Genomic DNA, 21,215 nt, shown 5'->3' with positions numbered 1-21,215 from the left:
AAAAATGAGCCAATTAAAAGAGGCCTACAAAGAGAGCCTTGTGGACTAAAAAGAGAGAGAAAATTTTTGGGTATATAAGATAAGGAAGCCCCCCTTTTAATAGCTGCAACACTTGCACAACTTCCAGAGAGCTCAGTTTGGAGCAAGAAAGAGTACACCCCTGGTTTCAAGCGGCCATAACTCTTTCATCTTTCTTTTGAATTTTGCTTATGGATACTCTATGGACATCTCCACTAGATGAGCTTCATCATGATTTCCTTGGGTTTCTCCTAATTTTGAGTGTGTTCCATGCTTGAAGGGTTTTTCTTAAATCTCTATAGGTGGTTATCGCAGGTGTTTTTGACAGTATAATCGTTCTTCCTTTTGACGGTGTGATTCATGCAAGAATATAGAGGCACTCATTTTTCTTGTCGTTTACATGCTAACATTGTTTTGCTGCCCCCACTGAGGAGAAAGTGATCCCATGCTCCAATTCTTGTGAAATATGTCTATTCTGCAAGCAGAGAATGTAAAGGGAATGTGGGTCCTTATGGACAACCGCCTTTGTATGTGCAAATTGTGGACATCACTTGAAGCGGTTGTGTAATTGGATTGCATCCTTTGGTGGGTCATGAGGTTTTTTAAAGCCAAGCACTGGGATCCAAGTTACCCCGTGTAAGGTGGATTAGGTATTGGAGTGATCCATCGACATCCCTTGAGCTTTCGACGTCACATGTAAGTATTTTTGTGGCAATCAAACATGGCAAACAAGTTTTCACAGTTTCATGTATTGCCTAATGAGAATGCACGGAATTTTATTGATAAATTGGAAGTCAATTGCTTACTGTGAAATATACTAGACCAAGCTATATTGTTTTAGTTGCTGCAATACAGTTTACAGGATGAGGCAAAAATTTGGCTACAAAATCATGAAGAGCTTATGCAGGCACAAACTCCAGGGATGGTTTTGGACTACAATCGTGTGAAGCAAGGCTTTCTAGCATGGTACAGATCCATTGAAGTACCTGATGAAGTTTGGCATGAAATTTTGGGGTACACTCAAAAGGTGTATCAAAGTGTGGATGATTTTGTCATGTAGTTCACCCGTTTATGGGATATATGGGCTCGAGATTTGGGAAATGAAATCTCTCCATCCATGTTAAAGAAGGACCATTTTGTGGAAAATGTAAAAGAAAGTTTGAAGTTCAAAGTTGAGCTGAAAAGGGCCGCTACCTTTAAGGAAGCAGTCACTACGCGAGGGAGAAATAATGGAAGGCTCAAAGAGTATGGGAAAGCGGTCCCTATGCAAAGTAATGTTGGCCAAAATGAGGAAAATCAAGCAGAGGCTAGAGCCCAGCCTGCTCAATGGGTTGCTAATAGTGAACAATTACAGTGAAATATGCAAGACATGATGACCATGATACAGGATTTGCGACTCGATGTCCTTGGAGGTGGAGGTGGTTGTGGTCATGGACATGGTAGAGGAATGGCCCAAGCATGTGAAGCTGAGCCTAATGCTAATGTGGGTCATGGACAAGGTGTCTTTGAGCCGCAAGGGAGGTTCATCCCTACCTGTTATAATTGTGGTGAACTTGGTCACATCAGTACTTATTGTTCAAAGCCAAGAAGGATGGGAGGTGATATGTTTTCACTTCCCTAGCAGATTCCTAACAGGGATAATGATTATGCATTAAACATATGGGGAGATCAAGGTGCTGAATAGGAAAATCAAGCCTCAACCTATGGTGTCATGTGGGTATTGTGCGGGTTGAAAAGAAAGAAGCAGATATAATGCCCGTAGGCAAAAGAGAGAGGGAAGGCTATGCAGCTCCAAGTCCCAGTAAAAAGAAAGGGAAAGATAAAGAGGGTGAAGGTGAAAAATCTAAGAGGAAGAGAAGACCTTGTAGACGGTTTGAAGTGGCAAATCTACCTTTGGGAGAAGGCCAAACAACTTACAGTTTAAAGGAAGACCTGGTTGGGAGGAATGTAGATTTTACTTTTCGACAGTTGATGAATATGGTGCCCAAACTCAAGAGGCAAAGAAAGTCATTAGTGAATCCATAGAAATATCTGAAGCATAGACAAGTCAGAGTGTTGGATGTGGAAGAGTTACCCGGACATTTGTCTTTTGGTCACTGCTTGGCACAAAGGTCTGGGCATGGGAGAGGCCTACATTGATGGAGGTGCTCAAGTTTGTGTGATCACACAGTCATTTGTTGAGAGACTGGGTCTAATTACATACAGAAGCAGCTCTAGAACTTGGATTCGACTAGCAAACCATGCCAAAATTAAGTTTTTGGGGATGATAAAGAATTTGGAAGTTGAAGTCTTTAACGTGAAGTTTATAGTAAAATTTCATGTTATGCCAGCTAGCCTGGAAGCTTTTCCTCTCATTTTGAGATGACCTTGGTTGAGAGTTGTTGGTGTTGTGCAAGATTAGGGAAAGGGCACAATCTGTGTGTATGGTAGGAAGGTGAAAAGAGGGTGTTTGATATGACTACCAAGCAACCTTTGGCACTAGAAAATGTGAGTGAGAATGATGAATCCGAAGTTACTTGTGAAGACAATTCTGAAGATTCAGAAAGTAGCTCGACTTCCAGTTCTAGTCATGAGGGTGAAGTACCATTCTTGTTGTTGGATGAGGAGAAGAGGGAAGTGTGTGAAATGTTGCAAGTGTCAGGGAATATAAGTTCTTCAAGCCGTTTAGAGAAACTTGAGGAGGTGATGCAGCCTAAACAAGAAATGCCAGTGAAGAAAGAGTTGATTCAGAATATGTTGAGTGCCGATCTGACACAAGGAGAAAGAAGGGAGTACTTAACAATATTGGACAAGTTTCCAAATCTTTTCATCACTTCATATCAAGAAATAAGGGGTTTTGTTGGAGATCCTGTGAAGATTGAACTAGTTGACGGGGCAAAGCCAATAAGATAGAAACTGAGAAGGATGGGTAATGAACAAATGAATGCTTCAAAAGAAGAAGTGGATAAACTTTTGGATGCATGGTTCAATGTGCTAGTTGATAATGATGAATAGGTGAGCCCTGTAGTGGTCACTTCAAAGGAAGATGGGCGTTGGAGAGTTTTCATTGATTATAAGCCATCAAATGCAGTGACCAAGAAAGATCCTTACCCCTTACCTTTCATTGATCAACTTTTGGATGACGTGGCTGGCCTTGAAAGATACAGTGTTTGTGATGGTTGTTCAGGTTATTTTCAGCTTATCCTTGCTTTTGAAAACCGGAAAAAGACTACTTTTATCATTCCATGGTGTTGTTTCTGCTTTTGCTGCCTTCCTTTTGGGTTGACAAATGTGCTTGGAGCTTTTGAAAGAAAAGTAGATTGGGTCCTTTCTTATTTCTTGGGAAGTTTATCAAAGGATTTGTAGGTGATTTCTGTGTATACAGCTCAAGGAAGAGCATGTTCAAAAGCTTGAGATGACTTTTGCAAGGTATGATGAATGAGGGGGTCACTTGAACCCTAAGAAATGTCATTTGGCATAGCCACTAGTGAAGCTTCTTGGACATGTGATTCCAAAAAATGGGATTGAAGAAGATCCAGCGAAAGTGGAGGCTTTCTTGTTGCTATTATCTCCAAAAGATACCAGACAGCTGGCCACTTTCATACAGAAGGTTAAAGATCTATCTCAATTCATACCTTTGGCATCACAGCTATTGTATCCATTGTAGCAAGCAATTAAGAATGATCTCTTGGAGAGGTCTCAAACTGTGACGATGGTTTTGATACATTCAAAGAAGTTTTGAGTACACTACCCATTATGCAAGCTCATGAGTGGGAAAAAGAGTTTTATGGTAATCCATCAGCAAGAGATGATGCTGAGGTGGTCCGAGGCGGGCAACAAGAGAGGCGACCTCTAAACACACCTCAAGGCTCCCGTGCTGCTCAATTTGGGTTGGGGGCAACCACAAGCACAACACAACAACCAACCCACAGCCAAACCCAAACAAGATAGGGGCACCACCTAGTTAGAGAGCGAACTAGGACGCAAAAGAGGAGAATCCCTTAGCAATACAAGCGAGAAGGAAGGGTACACTATCACTAATTTAAATGCTACAAATACGCACACCAAACACACACACACACAAAAAAAAGAGAGATCTTTGTGCAAGAATTTAGCTTCAATTTTAATGATTGACGTGGGTGTATGAACAGCTTGGAGGAGAGTCAAGAGACACGATTAAGTTTGATGATATTGCAATCTACACATTATCTTAGGGTTATGGGAGACCTCTCACCATACAACCCTCTTATAATGTTTTCCCAAGCAACAAAAACAAACACAAGATCTCTTGAGTCACATACAAGCAGATACTACAAAAGAATCTCAAAATGAAAACGCGTCACCTTAATCTAAACGAGATGAGGTTGCCAAGCGTGAATTGGAGAAACTCAAGAGGGTTTTGACCCGTGATTTGCACCCAACTTATTGATTAAATTGATGCACAAAAGTAGGTACAACTTTGATTGGAAGTTACGAATCACTCACTCCCTTGCAATGTTACAACTAGCTCAAAGAAGCTTTCCTATACACCACATGTAATGGTGCATAAAGAGCTCACTCTCACTCCCTAAAACTAAGATGGTGAATGGCACGCTCAAAGTAGTGAGCAATAGTGTAGAGATCCTGCCATTTACAAAGGGAGAAGGGCTCTATTTATAGGTGAGGAGAGCCCTAATTAGGATTATACCTAATCAACATTTTCATAGAAAACCATGTTTATGAATTTTTTTATGTTCTTATGAGAGTGGGGCTCTCTTGTCTCTTGAGTCACATGGATGTGGGCTCCAGAGGAGAGAATTATTGAGGTGAAATAGAGAAGATTCTAGAGAGGTGAGTGATTTTTTGTGTGAGATTGCCTAGTCCACGGTAGAGTAGAGTGGGTGCAATTTACAAAAAAAGGGTTAGCAGTTAGTGTTAGTAGTTTGAAGTTAGTAGGATGGGGTAAAATTACATGGCATATGCACTCAAGATGCATTATATGATTTATACAATGATAAAAAGAAAGAGAAGGATGAGAATATACACAATTTGGTGGAAACCACAAGATGTAAATGAAATTTTCCACCTTCTCCTCCAGTGAATGAAGCGGTTGTAGAACTTTGTCAGTGCAGTTCTTGTGACCATGGGGAAGTTGAATTCTCCATGATCAAACTCCTCCTTTTGCAGGGCTTGAGCTTGGTTATTTGCTGATTTTTTCTCTTTTTATGAAAGGATGAAGAGGTTATGGTAATATGAATTTGATTCTAGAGAGAGAAATTGACCTATATGTGTGTAGAGATGATAATTTTTTGAGCAATGGAGTAAGGAGAGATGGAAATGGTGAAGAAGATGAAGTAAGCCATGAAAGTTGCATGTTTGAGTGAGGGATGGAGAGGAATGAGTGTATGTGTGTGGAAGTGAGAAAGGAGGTGAGAGAAGACTGTGGGTTACTTTGTGAGAAAAGTGGGCAGACTGGGGTCCACTCAAAAAATCTTATCTCACCGCTAGTAGCTCCAAAAATCATGAAAACATTTGAGGTTATTATTCACATCGTGGGATACATTGTCTCTATTGATTACTTCTTAAAATTCCGAGCGGAGATAGGTGCCAAAATTCTCACCAAAAGCCTGTTTTTTATGCCTGCAAAAGTCTTTTAGTGGCCCCCTCCTTTGTTGAATTTGTACAATGTATCCAAGAGTGAGCCCCTCCTTTGTCATATCATAATACAAACCATCCAAGTTTCCTTTTACACATGCATGGAGGAGGATTATTGGTGAATAAAGCAATATATACATGGTGGGACTAGTGTATGGACTATTCATGGATTTTAGCTCAATGAGCACATGGTGTTAGACTAATGAGTAAAAAAAATTTAAAAAAATATGGAGGAATTATGGATATGAAAAGATATTGGAATCATATTATATGATCGCTCTTTGTATTTTTTTGGGTGAAAGAGGAAAAGGTATGCAAGTAGATGAAAATAATATAATAAACATGACTAAGAAAGTAGAAATCATTTTTTTTGTTTTCACGAGGGTGAGGGTGAAAATGTGGGGTTGATTTGTATAAAAGAAAAATATGAGGCTAGAGTATGTACACATTGGCAAAAAATACACTTATGGTGCAAGAGGATGAAAGAAGTTTAATAAAACACACACCTAGGTATAAATATTTAAATAAAATATCAAAATAATTATAAAAATCCCTATATTTAGGCCATATATATAATGAAATATTTACACACAAAGAGGCCATAATATACATTTTTTAAAATTATTTTTTTATTTTTTTGGCTCAACTAGCGCAGTGACTAGCTAATTGAGGGTTTTTAAGAAAATATGGGAAAAGTCCCCTAACTCACACACGCCTATATACGGTGAAATGGTAGGGATAGCCATAGTGTTTGGGTGAATTTGGTAGGGTGAGGTAGCTCACTATGACAATTTTGAATAGCCGAAGAACGGTTATCATTAGCCCTCCCCTAGGATGATGGTATATTCATGTACCATCATAAAGCATCTTTTCCAAAGAGAGTACTTCAGAGTCCTTGACAAGATCTTCATTGTCTGGCCCCTCGGCATTTTGACTGGAGTTACATTGGTGCTTCATGTAACAATACTTACATGAGACAGCTGCCCTTTGACAGATCTTTGGTAGATCCTTTGGTAGAAGGCGACTCAAATAGGGCTTCAAGCGATACCCATTTACCTTCCTAGAGTGCTCTTTCCCATTCAAGTCCATAAGTTGATAGTAACTTGAATTGAAAGCCTTCTTAACTTTGTATGGCCCCTGCCATCTAGTTTCAAATTTGGCATCAAAACGATTATTATCGAGTCGATTGTCATACCTTAGCACAAGATCTCCTTCATTGATGCCTTTGTCCTTTAGTTTCTTATCAAGCTTCTCCTTCGCCTACGTAGCTTTCCTCTTGTAGCACTCGTATGCTGCTTCTCTTTTCCACTCAAGCTCAGCTAAGGTAAGAAGTCGATCCATCCATTCTTCTTGATCATCTTGTGCTGCTTTGCCATGAAGTCGCATTGTTGGAATGTTGAGCTCAATTGATTGTAAACCCTCTTGACCATAGACCAGGTGAAATGGTGTAAACTCCGTGGCTTCCCTATATGTGGTTCGATACGCCCACAAGGCACCATCCAAGAAGTCATCCCACAACTTTGTTTTGTTTCTCACCATCTTTCTAATGATGCCTGCAATGACACCATTAGCCTTCTCCACAAAACCATTTGACTGTGGGTAGTATGGTGTGCTATGACGATGTAGAATGTGAAGCTCTTCACAAACTTCTGTGAGTAAACCCTTCTTGAACCCCGGACCATTATCCGAAACAATCTCTAGAGGTGTGCCAAATCTACAACAAATATTAGTGTAGACAAACCTACTCACTATTTTCCCATTTACCCTTGCCACACTCTGAGCCTCTACCCACCTAGTCATGTAGTCCACAGCCACTAGAATGTAGAGTTTACCATTCTTTATTCTAGGTAGAGGACCCATAGCATCAATGCCCCATTTTTCAAAGGGTCCATTTGCAAGCACTATTTGCCTAGGGCCATGCACCAACCTTCTATTTCCATTTATCTGACAATCGTGACAGCTTTTACACCAATGTTGAACATCCACATGCAAGCTTGGCCAAACATACCCCGCAAGCAAAATCTTCTTCACAGTTATTTCTTGGGAAAAATGACCACCACATGCCTCTTCATGCAAACCTTTTAGAATGGCCGGAATTTCCTCGATAGTTGGTACTCTTCTGCACACTTGATCCTTCCCTCTTTGATAGAGGGAGCCTTCTAGGAAGAGATAGAAACTCGCCTTCTTCAGGAGTCTCCTCTTCTGAGCTTTAGTTAAGTCTTGTGGAAACTCGCCCTCCAAAATGTAGCCAATAATGGGATCCAATGACTCCAATCCCTGGTATCTTGGTTGCTTGACTGCCACCATGATAACCTGCACTTCTTTCTCAACACATGTAACTGCTTGTTGTGCAAGTAAATCGGCATCTTCATTTTGTTTTCTAGGAATATGATATAGTTGCACTTCTTCAAACTGATTAAACATCCTACGAATGGCATGAACTTTTGTCCTTAAGCTTTCATTCTTGCATGCCCAAATGCCTAAATCTGTTTAACAATGAGAAGTGCATCTCCTTTTACCATGAGACGTCGTATATCTTGGCCAATGCACATCTTCAAACCATGAAGTAGTGTGTCGTATCCTGCTTCATTGTTGCTAGTTGAACCTGGTAGATTGACCTTCTCTTTCATGATCACCTCTCCTCTTGGGTTGAGCAACACTAGCCCTCCCCCTGCTTTCCCTGTGGCTCATCGAAAAGCTCCACCAAACAACAAGGTAAAAGCATTAGGAATACTTTTTGGTGGTGGCAATGGTAGGGTCTTTACTTGAGGCACCTTAATTTCCTTCTCATGTACCCTATAAGTGAGAATCCCTGCCAATTGTGCACGCACACTATCTTCTACCTTGAAAGAGTATTGAAACTCTTGCAACTCCATAGTCCACTTTGAGATCCTAGTACTAAGATTCATTTGAGATGACACCCAAGGGAACAAATTTTCTGCAGTGAGAATTACAAAAGGTTTTGGTAGCAGGTAGGATCTAAACTTTCTCACCGCAAACATGAGAGAAGAATCATGAGTTCTGCTTCTGTGTAGCCTCTCTCCAAAGCATTCATGACCCTACTAGCAAAGTAGATGGGTCACATCCTGGTACTGTGGGGATCTTGTTGTAGCAACACAGCACCAATTGTTTCCCTTCTAACACTAGAGCTAACAAAGAATGTGTACTCCCAACAAGGAGGCATGAGTGTTGGTAGCTCTGACAAAATGACTTTAATGTTACAAAAGTACTCTTCAAGCTCATCAGACCATGCAAATTCTACTTGTTGTGTCAACTTTTGCAAAGGATAAAGCAACTCCAAAGCTAAGTGAATAAAGCGTGACATATACTTCACCTTTTGAATGAATGAGATGACCTCTTTGAGATTCTTGGGTGATGGGAGCTCAATAAGAGCCTTTGCCTTTGAAGGATCCACCTCAATGCCTTTATAGGAAACCTTGTGACCAAGCAAGATCACTTCATCCTCACCTATGTGACACTTGTCGGGGTTGAGTTGACCTCCCATGTCATAGAGCTTCTTTAAACCTTCTTCTACCCTTTGTAGATGTAATGATTTTGAGCTATAAATGCAAAAATTATCAATAAAAACCCTAATGGACTTTCCAAAGAATGATTGAAACACCATGTTCATGAAGCGTTGGAAAGTTGCAGGAGCATTTGTCAGGCCAAATGGCATGACTCTAAAAGCATAACAACCCCAAGGAGTGATGAAGGTTGTTTTCAATTGGTCCTCCAATGCAATCCCTATTTGAAAGTAACCTGAGTATCCATCACACACAGTGTACTTCTCATGACCAGCTACCTCATTCAGTATCTCATCCTGAAATGGGAGGGGAAAGTGATCTCTTTTTGTTGCCTCATTGAGTGGACGGTAATCCACACACACCCTCCACTTGCCGTTTTTCTTAGGAGTGACAACAACGGGAGAGACCCACTCTGAATTCTCCATTGGATAAATGAAACCTACTGCTAGAAGCTTTCTTACCTCCTTGAGTAAAGCCTGCTCCTTGATGACTCCTAGTCTTCGTAGCTTATGAGCCTTAGGTGTGGCCTCTGGCTTCAACTCAATTTTGTGTTGAACAGCATCTACTCCACGCACATCGGTGTAGTCTTTAGCAAAAAGCCTAGGAAATTTCCTTAACACACCTTTGAGATCCTCTCTTTCATCCTTTGTAAGTGTTGTAGATAACATACCTTCTAGCATTCTTTCATCTTCCACTTTTTGGTTCTCTTGGGAACCTACCTCTTCCAAACCTGGGCAAGAGGTCTCTTGGTTGTTTGGCTTAAACCTTACCCCCATGACTTCAATGGAAGACTCCTCTTCAGTAATGCTGCCGCTACTTTCTCCTTTTGAAGTGCTATCGGTCCAGCCTTCCTCCGTCTCACTTTGAGATGATTCTTCATGGAGCTCCTCTTGGCGTTGCTCCTTCATGTCAAAGACAACCTTCTTATGATTGTCATTCCTACAAATTAGCTTTCCACTCTCCCAATCCTGCAAAGCTCGCATTTTCATTAGCCATGGTCTCCCTAGGATAAATGGGTAACCATTTCCTTTGGTAGACATGACATAGAAATCCACTGCCTTCTTAATGCCAAAGGCCTCCACAAAAACATTTTTACAAATGCCTACGCACCTAGCCTTGCTATTTTTTTCCATTTTGACTTTAATTTCAGGTGTCTCGTGGATGTGCATGCCTAGTCTTTGCATGAGCCCCTCTGTCATGATGCAAATTTGTGCACCCCCATCCACTAGACCTTTCGTAACCAATCTTCCCTTGATGTAACAATCTAGCACAAGTGTAATATCCTCATTCATTTCAGCTTGTGCAATTTTTACAACAGGCACACTCTCTTTTACCTTTCTCCTCTTGCTAGCTGCCTTTGTTAAATCCCTCCTAACTTGTGGACATAATGCAAGAAACTGAGGCCATGAGATATCAGGACCCTTACCTCTCATGTCTTCCAACAAATTGTATGGAGCCATTCCATGTCCAAGAGGGAAGTCTTGGAGGTTGATACGACGTCGAGTCCTCTTAGCTTCCTTGGTCTCCTTTGCCTTCTTTTCTCGTCCATGGTCACTTTGTGATGTAACTCCTTCTTTCTCCTTACCTTTCCCTCAGCCACGCTTAATGCCATTTGCTTCCATGTCAACCTCTCTTGAATTTTTCACCTCTACCACATGCACATTTGGGTCTGGAAACGGTGGAACTCCTTCCACTCCTTGTGGAGGTGGTCTTGCTCCATTTGTCCTTTGTAGAAGCCGTGGTTGTTGACTAGTTCCTTCACCTGCATTCATCACTGGGTAATTCAAGTTAGGTCTCCCTAGCTCCCCCCGGGGCCAAGGACAATAATACATCCCATGTCCATACTCACCACAATTCCAACATTGCAAGACTCTCCTAGGTCGTGAATCTTGCTCTTCAGACTTCTTTGCTTGTCCCTTTGGACCTACAGCTTGTGCAAGGTGAATTGACAGGCTGCTTAAAGATTCATTTAACTTCTCAATCACTTCCGCCGTTACCTCAGGAAGCTCCCTAGATGTTGATGCTTGTGACTTACCTTTGGGTCTAATACCTTCTATTGGAACCTTCCCCCTTAAGCACTTGAGTTTCCTATATTTCTCAGCAGCCCTAGTTTCAGCTGCATCAAAGGTAGCAGGTGCACCCGTCTCAACTTTTATCTTAAGGTCAGGAAAGAGTCCGTCTATGAACCTCTCCTTCTTTAGGAACTCTGTACCATCACCAGGGTTAGAAACATTTCTCACCCATACAGCCCAAAGACGTAGAAACTCTTGCTTGTACAAGTAGTAGTCATCTAAGTCTTTTTGCTTATGAGAAACAATGTCTTGCCATAGTTTTTGAGTGTTTTGGGGATCAAAGAAGTATTTCTTGAAACGATTCAAAACTTCTGTGTAATTCCCCTTAACTTCCTCGGGCAAAGAGTCAAACCAAGTGCTAGCATCTTTCCTAAGGACCACCTCAAACATTTCTACACGTTCTTGATCAGTTACTATCCTCTTGATACGGCAAGACATCTTGAAATTCGCCAAAAATAATTCTGCATCCTCTTCAGGCTCTCCAAAGAAAAAAGGATATCCAGACATTTGGCGTTGGCTCTCCATTGAATTGATTCCAAAGTGACGCACGTTTTTGTTTTTTCAATAATATTTTCTAAATTGCAATCTATTCTACAACAAAATAAAAATATTCACATCAAATGACCTATGATAATCAATAAGAGGTAGGATGACAGGGTTTGGTGACGCGAGAATTTCTCCTACTCTTTGGGCACCAAACATGAACACCATACGTTGTTGAAAATGGATTTTTCTACTAATTGTAATGTTTACTCTAATGGGTGGAGTGAAATGGAAGGGGAAAACCTCTATTGCTGAGCCATTATCCATGGTCTATGCATGACCTAATTCTTAAAACAAAACAAAAATATAGACGTCCAAACTAAGGTCGTACCTAATAAGAGGCAAAATAAAAGGATTTACTGAAGCGTTTATCTCGGCCAACCTACGAGGGCCCAAAATTCTACTAATTACTCGTTGAAATTGTAACTTAGTACTAACAATTATGTGCACCTTTTGCCTTGCAATGGGAATAAAAGGATCATACAAATTATCGTGATTCATGCAAGCTACTTGATTATGCTAAAGGTTGAGCCTACACAAAACAGAGTGTTACCGTTCTCCGAGCGAGGTTTTCCGAGCGATCCTAGTTTCCGAGTAGGTCTTGGCAGAAGGTTACTCCTTAGAAGGGTACTCCTATTAGACAAGGTGGTCTGCGTCACTTCAATACATGCTCCTATTCCGTTCTCGAATACATATTGACAAGAATGGATTTTGTTACTTGAAAAGGACATAGAGAACTTTACCTACAAGAGGATACATACTACATTGATCAATACGAACGGAATACCTAAATCAATTGTTTATTTATATACACCCTAATCTCATGTCTGGAGAGAGAGAGTGAGAGAGAGAGAGAGAATGCAAGATTGCAACAATAACAATATACATTTAAATGGAAGACTCTTGGATACTAAATTTTTGTTATAAAAAAGACATAACAGATTATAGTTGAAATAAGGATTTCATGTACGATCAATGAAACAAAATGTCACAGTAATTTACAATGATTCACATTCATCATCAATGTAAAGGTTTCGAATGGAGCGGCGCTCTTCCCGTTCCATGTCTAATCGTTTGTCTCTACACATGCTCTTTGACATTGCTTCGGCGTACACGGGCAATTGACTTTGCATGGAAGGAACAAATGAGATCTTAATACATATCAAGAAATCCATACAAAGGAAAATAATTAACATATTCAAATATAACATCTAATACATAACATTTCCAATGTAAAATGTGTTTCCTTAAATTGTGAGTATTCCATATATTGTCACCAACCATGATAAAACAAAAGCATATCCAAATATGGAAATAGAAGCCAAACATCACATAAGCATATATTGAAATACTACTATTTACCTAGAGCTGGCAATAAATTTCTATAACAAAAAATCCATACAAAGGGAGAATATTAACATATGAACAACATAACATCCAAGAACATAACATAACCGAAGCAAGTATGTTCCAAAACCAATGAGTTTTACATAAATGTCACTCTGCAACAAAACAAGAGCATAATTAAACATGGCAATACAAACCAAACATCACATAAAAACAAACCACACTTTGAAGAAGTCCATAATAGTAATAGTCTCAAGAGACAAGGGCCTCACTAGTCATATGGATTGAAACCTGCAAGTGGATCCACCTCATCATCTTCCTACGGCCTACTAACATCGTCATGGCTGCTCTGTTGCATGTAAGCCAAAAGGAGAGGCTCTACATACGTGGTCATCAAGAATGTATCCACATTGATAGATGCACATACTCTACCATTGTGCATGCATGTCTTAAGAATAGGTGCAGTACCACATCCCATCTCAATGCACACACCACCTTGACGACAATACAAGTATAGAAAGCATGCTAAAAATGTATGACTCCTCTCTAGTCCCCCACGCCACTGCTGCCCGATAGGATCCAAAGCACGCAAATCATCCGGAAGATAATGATAGGCGAGGGTATCTCAAGGATGCATGCCGAAGGACTCAAAGAGGGGTGTACTCTCTGCAATGAAAATAGGAGGATCTGTAGCTCGGCGTCGAACCATAAAAAGCATTGGCGTAGAACACTAGCAACAAAAGAATCTAATATCCAATTAAACCTTAATTTAAGAAACTCATGTAGTTTTGAGCATTTGAACGTAATATAATCATCACTATACTCACATCTGTGCAAATACCACCAATCTCCTTGTATCCATATGTAGAATGGTGAATGACAACCACTCGTCTCACCATCTCCAAATCGTAAACGCGAACATAGCGCTCAATCCACCCAATTGTGGAATCACCTATAATATAGTTGCACCGTCTTAGAAAAGTTTCAATAAGTAGAAGCCAAAATAAACATAAATGTTAACAACTATTAACTTTAACAAATACCTGCCATAGAGGCCATCACCAATAACCATCCCAAGTCTGCCAAAGTAGATGCTGCCAAAGCAATCCCATAGTGCACATGGTCCTCAGAAACAAAATCCCAGGTGGGACAAGGATCGTCACCACCTTGAGTGCCTCCAAATGGCAAGTCAAGGGAAATGAAGTCAGTTGCCCAATCCACAGCTTTTCCCCTCTTTGTATAATTAACCCCTGAAGGCTTATTTTGCTTGATGAACTCGTGCACACTATAGAAGGTATCATTTTTTCTTCCTCCCGCAAAATCCTTCCCAATGATGATGTAATCACCAACCACTACAATGCTTTTGGGATTCTCAACATGAGGTGTGTATCCCAAAGAATGCGGTGCAAGATAAATAAATTGTGTAGTCCTTTTGGAAAGCCTCTTTTGACCTTTAAGAGAATTCCCTTCAGGATCACAAGAGCATGATATCAATAAGGTTTTCCTCTCAAAACACATACGGATAAGAGAATAGAGAGAGAGAAAGATAGAGAGAGAGAGAGTCTTTGGGTATGTGTGCACACTCGCACACATAAATGCAAAGACATCACGTGGATACTTGAGAGACATACACACATAGACTAATGTATGCAGAAACATGATATGTATATGTATATATATATATATATATATATATATATATATACATACACACACACATATAAATACTTACATGCATACAGAGACATTTATATATGTATGTATACGTACACAAGTAGGTATGTATGTGTGTGAGTGCATGTGTATATAAACACTATTAAAATATTTACTAAAGAATCAAAATAGATGTGGATCTTGGAATTCAAACCTTGAGTGCAATCCTCTATTTCCAAGTCCTCCATATGATGAGAAATATCAAAGGACTTTTGGCTTTCAACATCAATCCTTTGTTTCTCAACATGCTTCTCTTTTTGTTTATCTACACAAAATTAGAATAAAGAACAAAACATTATTGAATACCAACAAATCATATTTACATTTAAAAAAAACAAGGCAAATTACAAGACATAATACATGATTCAATACATCACTTATACAAAATTTCAAATTATCATACTGTTTCTTTGGTCCACTTCTTTTGGAACCATGGTTAATATTTGTGAATAGAGCTCCTTCTCTCTATTCAATACATGACCTCCTTCAAGATCTATCCACCATGGACAATTGTCAAGCTCCCATCGTGTACATTGATGCATAGCACGTGGGTACATACAAGTCTCTTCATTTAGGGTCAAAAGCCATTGCTTTGCCCTTACTGGAATACTTGGCACATGACCTTTTTCTTGCAAGCAAACAAAGTACCTACCATGGACAATGAAACAATTATCAAAAACATGATTTTATCTTTGTTATGAAATTAAAGTAACTATCAAGTAAATTCATTCACACATCTTCACCTAAAAAGTAGCCTCATAGAGGCTTTCAATATCATATCCTCTTTCTTGACAGGTTTATCATTGCTCTTTTTCTCCTTTGGCTCTCCTCGAACCTCAAGAGGAAACAAATGTGTCCTCATCTCTATCTTCACCTCTTCATAGTAGTCAAATAGAGAGAGATCAAGAGGCACAATCACCCCTCTCGGCACATCCATAAAATCGACCAGCACCTCCTTAGCTTTATGGTATATTTTCTCAAGCACAGCTTCTCTTCTAAGCCAACTTTAAGAAGAAAACATAATTTCATGTATTATTTTTGTCAGCCTATAAACCATGCAATGTATACGATCATAAAAAATTGTTAGGAACTCATTGTCTATAAAGATGATCCCCTCGTGCAAGACCATACATAGATCTTGTGGCTTTGTTTGCCTCCAACAAAGTCAACCAAAAGATTTTTGACTCCATTTGAACATCACATAAAGCCAATAAATTCAATTTCTCAAGCGTTGCAAAGCTTTCGGGCCCCCATTTGAGAGACCATACCTTTGACCGCCAAGTATCTCCATGCTTGGGATCGACAATATTAAGGATCTAAAATTAACTTAGTGAATTCAATAATTTATCTAAACAAAGTAAATACACACACAGTTGTTCATTGAGAAAGACTCACCTTTCCAATCCTATCACCATATCTTGAAGCCAACTCCTCATTCTCCTTCTCTTCAAACAATCGAAGCTCTTCATCTGACATTTTCAGTCTTGCATCTTCAACCTTCTTATTTAATGCTTTACTTATTTGCACCTAGAAAAATAAGGGAAGGAGTCAAATCCATTGTGACAAGCTTACATTAAGGAATACTAAATTCATGTTAGAAATATATACTACATAAAACTTACATTAAAAACTAGATTCCCAAGATATCTACGTGTGAGAGGATACCACGGCTCAGCACCTTTGGTACTCTTCTTTCTAATACGTGCAATCAACATTCTATCTCTCTCAGGTAGGTCTTTGAGGTACTCCCCATGATCAGCAGAACAAATATTTGCACAATTTACTAGTTCATCCCTCAAGGTTGTGGTCACCAAGGCATGTGTATTCAGACTACATGTTCATAAGCAACATAAATTCACATAAACATAAATAAACTTGAGAACTATAATAACTAAAAAGAGGAAGAAGGGGACTCACTAGTTCATCCTCTATAAACTGGTAAGAAGGGCAATCTCACTAACCCTGGTAGGGTCAATAATAGTACAAAGCACACGACAATGCTTCACTTTTGTTTCTTTGAAGCATTCTTTAATAGCAGTTGTCCATGCCACTATACGGTGGTTGCCTTCCCAAACATAGAACATGTGACCCATTAGTTCCTGAAGTTCCGGTTTAAGAATGAGGTCATCTTCAAACTCTTTGTTAACCTCATGCCAAATAGGATCCCAATCTCTCTGTATTGCTTCATCCACAATTGAAACTTCTTTGTCCCTTGTCCAAATCGACACAGTAAATGCTCCTTTCTCTGCCGCATAACCCTCTCTAGCAAATGCTATTTTCAAGCCCGAAAGATCATCACGAAGACCCCTAACCCTTGCATAAGGAATGAGTCTACAAAGAGGAATGGGTGGACAATGGTGACAGCTGAACATCCTTGTTTTTTGAAGAATGTCCTCTCCCATGTCCATGTAAATCTTGTTCTCTTCATTGGATTGCTCTACAGATTGTACCTCTGGCCTAACAACATAAGGGACAATCATCATACTTTCCTCTTGTTGAGCAATCCTTTCATCAAGTGGAACAACCCCTGAAGCATCCAAACTTTGGCTCTCAATCTCTTCCTCAACATCATTTTGCAATGAAGTGTCATCTTGACTCTCCTGTTGCATTGAGTCTACATTAAGTTGAGATGAACCTCTCGTTTTCCTCAATCGCTTACGACCCCCAGCAACAGCCGAAGGACTGCAAAGAGACACAAGTAAAAAAGTCTTTGTTAAAAAAATCATCTCAAATTGAAAAAAACACCCTAAAAGTAGGCCGTGCCGACGCGCCCTGCTTTTGGGGTGTTTTTTTGCAATTTGCAGGCCATTTATACTGGCATTTATACATGCATTTAACAAGCTATTGCATTTCAAACAGACAGAAATTATATGACATGATCACTAATATAATCTAATATATTATAGCTTTTATTATACTTTTATTATTATAGAAATGAACATCTGCAGGCAACACTTGGCTTTCAATTGAATGCCGCTGAGATGCTAAAACTTTAGGATGCTAAATACACCAGCAGCTGGAAAGCATTTCATTGTCCATTAGATTCTGCATAATTAAGCAAAGGTAGATGAAAGTAACTCTGCTATGTGAAATGATTCAAGATATCATGAGCAAGCAACTGGAAGCCAGCTTAAATCTTGAAGCCAGTCAACTAAAATCTTGAGGCCAGCCAACTAAAATCTTAGCCATCAATAAAAACATGGACGAGAAGCCACTAAAATCTTGCAGTCAGCTAAAATCTTGAGGCCACTCAGCTAAAATCTCATACAGATGATACGAAAACCGCTAACTAGCAGCAATGTTTTGAACACTGCAATGTACATGACGAGGAGATCATGGACGAGAGGGAGAGTCAAAACGAGGTCGAATAGGGGAGCGGTTCTGAGCCAAAACGAGGTCGAACAGGGGAGCGGTTGGAGGATGATTCTGTAAAGGGTCCCTCCAATGCTAGGAGAGTATTTTCAAGCTGAGCAAGTCATGGGAGCTGAGGTGCCGCATCTTTTGCAACCCATCGTTAGACAGGGCGATTGGCTCTTCTATCAGACAACCTCCTTTATGAAGAGAGCGATTGGCTCCTTGATAAGACAGCCTCGATCTTTGGAAGTGGGGCTCATAGCAAGCCAACTGAGAAGCCTGCAGGTTTTCCAGTTGCAGAACACGGGCATCACGAGGCTGGATCTATGGCCTCAACTTCGAGATCTGACGGTTATTGAACCCCACCTGGAAGCGTTCAATTTGGGTTGCCTTCCCAACTCGAACAATTCCTTTTCAGGGATGTTTCAGAGAAAGCATCGTTATCTCATAGGGGTGTATACAGGTCAAAAATATTTTTAGCCAGACACATCATGTGAAATATGGAGACGCAAGGAAAGGAATGGGAGGTATTTATTGGAAGGGAAAGACTTCATGGATGGATGCATTCCTCCTTTTTCAAGCAAGGACAATTGGGCTTTTTGTCTGCCAGCGTTGTAAGTTTGCAGCTACATTACTTGCACACTGCTACAGAGCTTCCAGATCTTTCCTCATCGGCACGCACGCTACAACACCTTGATGTCCTATTGTGTGAGAGGCTAGAGAGAGTGAATCTGAAAACTAGGTTTGGAAGCCTGACAACCCTCAATCTGTGCCTCTGCCACAATATGGTGGAAATAATTGGGCCAGGGTCTCTTCCTAGCCTCCGTGTCTTGCATGTTGTTGACTGCAGGAAGGTGCAAATCTTGAAAGGCTTTGAGAATTCAGAGATCTTGAAAGGCTTTGAGAATTCAGAAGGCTTTGAGAGCTTGAAAGGCTTTGAGGAACTCACACTTTGGTAGGTTGTCGCAAATTGAGGACCTCAGTAGGCATGATGTGATATGGGGAAGCTCAGATAAGGATCTTTCAAAATGTAAGGATCTTGGCGAACTTGTCGTGTATTGTGAGAATGGGGTGAATGGCACAGATACCATCAAACACAGCTCCGATGACTTGCTCAACTTGAAAATTCTACACCCACTCTTTGATAGTATTTTGGGGGCAGTCCTCCAAAATTCAAACCCAACACATGATGCTTTATGGAAAGGCCTTGGGAGGAGGAATTCAAGGCCGATTGTCCAGAATGCAATCATGAGAGCAGCAGTCTTTCCTAGCAAGTGCCTGACAATCTGTGCGGAGGAAATTCCACTAAGCAAATGCACCTAAACAACCTCTCACCTCGGTCGAAAAAACAGCCTGTATAAGAAAACAAAATGCAAAAAAACACCCCAAAAGCAGGCCGCGCCGGCGCGCCCTACTTTTGAGGTGTTTTTTTTGCATTTTGCAGGCTAATACACATTATGCAGGCCAAGACATTATGCAGGCCAAAACACTCACATGAAGCTAATAAACATTATGCAGGCCAAGACACTCACATGAGGCTAATACACATTATGCAGGCCAAAACACTCACATGAATGGGGCTACCACTTCAATTAGGCTGTCCTGTAGTAGACCCACCCTTATAGATTAATGTTTGTATTGACAATCTGTGCATATGTGCTAAAGAGAGTACATGGAAATAAGTGCGTATTTGCTCCCCATCGAGTATCCCGAAAGATCACTCCACTGGTCGCCCACAATGAAATAGCCCAGGTCTTCAAGGGCCTTCCTCTTACCCGATTCCTCTTACACCTGCATCCTCACTTTGCCTAATAAAAGCAGAAACAACAACAATCTCAGGAATTACTCATATGCCTAATCTGGGTTTTCAACAATTGTTTACCTTCATCCAACATCAGGTCGCCTTACAATGCCTACAATATATCTCTATCAATAGAGAGACAAACGATGATCACTCAAAAGAGGATCTGAATGATCAGGAGATGCAAAGTTCGAACAGACAATCCAAAATCTAAAATTTGCCCCCCATTCTTGATCACACCAACTTCCCACCTAAAACCCTCCCAATCCAGAAAAACATCGTCAACAGACAATAAAAAACAATTATATTTTGTCCAGTTTGATATGACCTGCCCTGATTTTCCATTTTCAAAATCTTCTCACCCATACACCAAGTCCCTGCTTAGGTATTGAACAAAAAGGTCTTCTCATTCATGGAACTCATTGTCACTATGGAAGATGTCCTCTGCCACGGCTTCTGCCTGTACTGCTTACCTAGGCTCCCCCCTCGTCCGTAACCCACATTCACTCTTAAAGAAAAGCATAACGAGCCAAGTCTCACCATTCCTGAGCAAATAAGTGATCAACCTACAATAAACGATCTGCAAACGATCTACAAACAAACGATCTTCCAAGCCAGGGGTTACTAACCGTGCATCTCTCTCTCTCTCTCTCTCTCTCTCTCTCTCTCTCTCTCTCTCTCTCTCTCTCTCTCTCTCTCTCTCTCTCACTCTCAGAGTAAAGCATCAAGCCAAATTTCTGCAATACAAATTTGAAAAATCTGAACCAAATGCTGTTGATGGGGGCTTTTCACAAGCCAAGCTCCCATACCCCTCTTCTCTCGTCCCCACCCCATGAAAACCCCCTCTTAGGGAGGGAGTGATAAAAGACATTGGAAAAAGTAAGAAAAAAATAAAGTATGATTATGTAAATATATGAGAAAGGTAAAATAGGCCACCTCATGCCTGCGGGGCAGCCCATCCCCACCTTGCCTCCTTTTTCTTCACTGTTGCCCCGCCGTGTGTCCCTTTTCCTCTCCTCCACTCAAAAGGTCAACCCCCTCTCTCTTCCCCTTGTCCTTTCTCCTTTCTCTCTCCCCTCAAGCTACCCCACCTCTCACCAATAATGCATTCTAACTCACCAATAATGCACCCTAACTCACATGCAACTTACCCTATCTTCCAAAATAGTATACCCCACCCCCCCTTTCTCTCTCCTATCATATCCCATGACCCAAATACCCCCCCCCCCC

General features: G+C 40.5%; 2 pseudogenes; one reads left to right on the top strand and one right to left on the bottom strand.

Annotated features, from left to right (window-relative positions):
• Nucleotides 1-12,758: 12,758 nt before the first annotated feature.
• LOC147419628 (uncharacterized) lies at nucleotides 12,759-17,439 on the bottom strand (annotated as a pseudogene).
• Nucleotides 17,440-18,684: 1,245 nt separating this feature from the next.
• Nucleotides 18,685-19,436, top strand: LOC147419627 (uncharacterized; annotated as a pseudogene).
• The last annotated feature ends 1,779 nt before the right edge of the window (nucleotides 19,437-21,215 follow it).

Source organism: Adiantum capillus-veneris, chromosome 29 (assembly GCF_014529385.1).
Source record: "Adiantum capillus-veneris isolate H3 chromosome 29, ASM1452938v2, whole genome shotgun sequence".
In the NCBI taxonomy this organism is placed as follows: Eukaryota; Viridiplantae; Streptophyta; class Polypodiopsida; order Polypodiales; family Pteridaceae; genus Adiantum; species Adiantum capillus-veneris.
Note: the sequence above shows the minus strand (reverse complement) of the source record. Positions and strands in the feature narration are given on the sequence as shown.